We start from the raw sequence: 4,849 nt of genomic DNA on the forward strand, positions 1-4,849 counted from the left end.
AGAAGTAATCATTAAAATGAAGCTAAAACCTGAATATTGGACAAAATGTCAGATATTTATCTGATAGACAACGATTAATATCCAGAATACACAAAGAGCTCATAAACCTTAACAACATAAATATTTCAATGGAAAAATGAGCAAATGACCTGAATAGTCTGGTGGCCCACACAACCAGCTGAAGAGGGTCTATAAAGTGCTACTGCACTCAGGTACAGGGAGGCCACGTTTGTGGGGAGGGGAGTGTGACACCTCAGCAGGTTTGGTCACCCCATGCTGAGTGGGTCTGCAGACCTCTGGTGGAGACTCTCATTGCCTGGCCTCTGGGGTGGTCTGATCTAATCTCCACAGAGCACTTGCCACGCCTCCAAGTTCTGCAGGTCACATCTGAGCTGAGCACAACTGCTGGGACTTCCCATTAGAACTGTGTCTGTCCTGCCCTGGGAGTGCATCTGTCTGGTCTCCCAGACAAGCTCCTATTGACAGCCCTTCCCACTCCAGTGAGAAGGGAGGCTGAGAGCTGTTTCCTCCAGTCTGGTTCCAGGCCACTAAGGCTGGCAGCTGCTGAGAATCAGAAAAAGAGGAAGGGGCTAAGGTCCCCTGGCTTGTCTCCAAGGGACAGAGCCTGGCAAGACAGGGAAGCATTACTGGCCCAGACCTTCACGTCCTGCTGTCCACATTCTGGCCACTGCAGGGGCGACCATTCGTTCATTTTTCATCAATGCGTTTTCCTTCTTTTTTTTTTCTCTTAGTTTCTTTTTAATCTTGGCCTTTCTTGCTGTGTGAATTGGATCCTATCTGGTCACCCTGATTTTTCCATGTGTCTCTTTGTCGTCTGTCTGGCTTCTGAGGGTTTATGTTGTTCCTCTTTCTCTCCTTTCTCCTCCCTCAGAGTTCTCTTGTTCTTCCTCCCTCTGTTTCTTTTACCCTCCCACATTCAGGCTCCCTCTCTCCTGCTTCTCCACATTCATACTTTGGACACTTTAAACTTTATTTTGCATTCCTACCCCATTCTCCTTTTTCCTTAATGAACAGTAGTTCCACGATATGGAAGCTAGTTACAGAAGCCCCAGAAGAATGTGTGCTTTAGGCAAAGGCAGCAGGAAGGCAGTGTTGGGCGTGCACACCATGGGGTCCTGGGAGGCGTGTGCTGTGGTGGGTGCTGAGGTGTGTGCTGGGGTGTGGTCCTGTGAGGTGTGTGCTGTGGTGTGTGCTGAGGCGTGTGCTGTGGTGTAGTCCTAGGAGGTGTGTGCTGTGGTGTGGTTTGGGAGGTGTGGGCTGTGGTGTGTGCTGTAGTGTGGTTTGAGGAGGTGTGTGCTGAGGTGTGTGCTGTGGTGTAGTCCTAGGAGGTGTGTGCTGTGGTGTGGTTTGGGAGGTGTGTGCTGTGGTGTGTGCTGTAGTGTGGTTTGAGGAGGTGTGTGCTGAGGTGTGTGCTGTGGTGTAGTCCTAGGAGGTGTGTGCTGTGGTGTGGTTTGGGAGGTGTGTGCAGTGGTGTGGTCTTGGGAGGTGTGTGCTGTGTTGTGTGCTGTGTTGTGGTTTGAGGAGGTGTGTGCTGTGGTGTGGTTTGAGGAGGTGTATGCTGAGGTGTGTGCTGTGATGTGGTCTTGGGAGGTGTGTGCTGAGATGTGTGTCCCTAATGTCACTGAAGCATCCTCATGTCCCAGCCAGCACTGGACTGGGAGGTGTGTGCTGAGGTGTGTGCTGAGGTGTGTGCAGTGGTGTGCTCCTAGGAGGTGTGTGCTGAGGTGTGTGCTGTGCTGTGGTCCTGGGAGGTGTGTGCTGAGGTGTGTGTCCCTAATGTCACTGAAGCATCCTCATGTCCCAGCCAGCACTGGCTTCCCCAGCTGTTAATCGTGTTCCCTCCCAGGCTGGAGAAGAGCTTTCATATTAGGAGAGACTTAAGAGTGAAGCTTGTGCCCACTGAGCCTGGCCTCAAGGCAGGTACACTAGGGTGACTTCTTGACATCTCTAGAGCTAGTGACCTTTCTGCTCCCACCCAGCATGTTCTACCTACCTAGCACTCCTGGCTTGAGTTTGCAGAACTTGATACAAGACCTTGTTCCTGGGACAAGAAGTTCTACCAGGGACACTTAGGGACAGGATGAGGGTCCTGTTTTCTTTGGATCAAAGTAGTCCTTAGGAGTATGAAAGAGGGACCTTCTTGAAAATGAATTGCACCGAAAAGAACATGCCAGTGACCAGCAGAAAGGCTACAGACAGATGACCATCTATCTACCCAGTGACCAGCAGAAAAGCTTCAGACAGATGACCATCTACCCAGTGACCAGCAGAAAGGCTACAGACAGATGACCATCTACCCAGTGACCAGCAGAAAGGCTACAGACAGATGAACGTCCTGGGCTTGAAAGGCCCAAGCAACTAGTGCTGCCACTGCCCAGAGTAAGGGAAATCCGAGTGGTGACATCTTGTCCAGGAGCCAGCACGGAATCCATGAGGTCAGAAGGTGTAGACCAGTGCTCAGGAGGATGAGAGTTGGGCCAGTGAGACAGGCATCAGTCTGGGGGGTGCTGTTTGTTGGAGAAGTCTGGAGGTGTGACCGGGGTGAGGGACAGCTCCCTCTGTATCCAGAATTGAGGCTTTCTCCAGCGTAGCGTATCACCCCATTTGGTGTCTGGAGACCTGTCCAGATGGCCTTTCCTGGTGGCCCAGGAGCTGTGTCACATCTTTGGGGCCCATATGACAGAAGGAAAGCACTGGACTTGAAGAGATGAGTGAGAACGTCCAGGTCACATGATTTGTCAATGTCAGGCATCCCGACATCTGGCTCAGTGCTATCTGTTTTGTTGCACTTAAGTGAAAACTCCTCTGTGTTTTCAGATCAATTTTAGGAAGTACAGTCAATTTGGGAGAAAAGTTGCTCCATCAAATTGACTGAATATGCCTGTTCCTTTCCCCCCAGTGTTTTCTGTGGCTGGTATGACCAGGGAGTTAATAACACCAGCTTTTCCCACTTAATATCTGGAATCTGTCCTTGGAAAACCATAAATTCTAAAGCCAATTAGAAGGAAATTATTTTCTATTATGTAAAATTTGGGAGGGGCTGGGGTTGTGGCCCAGGGGTAGAGTGCTTGCCTAGCACATTGAGGCCCTGGGTTTGATCCTCAGCACCACATAAAAATAAATAAATAAAGGTATTGTGTCATCTACAAAATAATAATAATAATAATAATAATAATAATAATAATAATAATAAATATAAAAAAATAAAATTTTGGAAATCACTGGGTACATGCTTGTAATCCCGGTGGCACAGCCTGTAATCCCATTAGCTCAGGAGGCTGAGGATCATGAGCTCAAAGCTAGCCTTAGTGAAGCCCTAAGCAACTTAGTGAGACTCTGTATCTAAATAAAATATAGAAAAGGGCTAGGGATGTGGCTTAGTGGTTAACACCACTAGTGAAGCTTCAATCCTGAGTTCCCTGCCAAAAACAATTGGGAGAAATTAAACTGAATTCCCCAATTGCTACTAACTAGTCTATTTGACTGTAAATGAAACACACTGTAACGCCCCTGTGAAGGTAGCCGGCTCATGCTGTGGGAACAGTCAATGCAGCCTTCTGCTCTGCAGACCACTTTTGTGGGGCTCACACAGCCTCTCTTGGTGCCCGCGACCTTGTGAGGGTCACCTGGTTCTCACTTCCTGTGAGACCTCCAGTCTTCTGAAGCTTCATTCCAGTAGAAAAATACTTAGTAATATATTTTTTTTAATCTACCTTGCAGCTACTGGAGAGGCTGTTCCCTGAGCCCTGGGGCTGGGCGTGTGCTCTTCCCATGCCCATCACATCTAGCTGGTCAGTAGTGCTGCTCGATCACCTGTTCCACATTGAATGTGGGTATTGAAGATTCCAACTCTTACTGCTGAATTGCCCTTTCCCCTCCATTCCTGAGGGTTTTACTTCTCATGTTCTGGAGCTGTTGCTGGGTGTACGTGTTTACAGCAAAGTATCTTCCTGGTCCATCAGCCCTTTACTCATCCGGAAATGCTTCTTTAGTTTTACTTTTTTTTAAACTCTATTCTGTCTCCTGTTGCTACCGCTGATCCAGCTGTCTGTAGTTGCTGGGGGCACAACACATATTCTTCCATCCTTCTACTGTCCAAATGTGTTTTTGATTCTAAACTGTCTCTCCCACACACTGCATTCAATGGGTCTGTGGAGGTTTTTCTTCTTTGTGTTGGTTTTGTTTGTGTTGGGGATGGAGCCCAGGACGTCCTGAGCTGAGTCCTGGATCCTCTTCATATTCCATTCACATGTGATGTTATTATGGTACAATGGGATTTCTTTCTGCCTTTTACCCGTTCTCCTGTGTCATTTTTTATTATTGTTGTTCCTTTGTCCCTCCTTAACTACTTCCTTCCACATTAAGTAAATTTTTATGTACTATTTTAATTTCCACAGCTATCTTTCACTATGTATGTTTATTTATCTTGCAGGGTTGGCCATATGCATTTTACCTTGTCATAATGCTATTTATATTTATACTTCATGCTTGAAGGACAGAAATATCATTCCTGTATGACTCCATTACGTTTCCTCTTTTAATGGTGTTACTATTGAAGGAGTTACCCCTAAGAATTGTACAAACCTACAAAAATGTGCTGTTATAATTATATAGCTTATAAACTTTTGTCTTTTCCAGAAGCCAAGGAAAGAGTGTGGAGCAAGTGCATACTTAGAGCTGTTTTATTCTAACCCTGTTCACCATTTCTGGTTCTTACCCACCCATCTGTGTGTGCTTCAAGGAACTGTGTTACATTTCTATAAGCTATATGCCCAACAACACGCCACACACATGTTGTTTTATGCCATTAATTTTGAATCAGTTAAAA

Source organism: Marmota monax, unplaced genomic scaffold (assembly GCF_021218885.2).
Source record: "Marmota monax isolate L192 unplaced genomic scaffold, Marmota_monax_Labrador192_F-V1.1 WCK01_AAM20220418_F8-fsc00035, whole genome shotgun sequence".
In the NCBI taxonomy this organism is placed as follows: Eukaryota; Metazoa; Chordata; class Mammalia; order Rodentia; family Sciuridae; genus Marmota; species Marmota monax.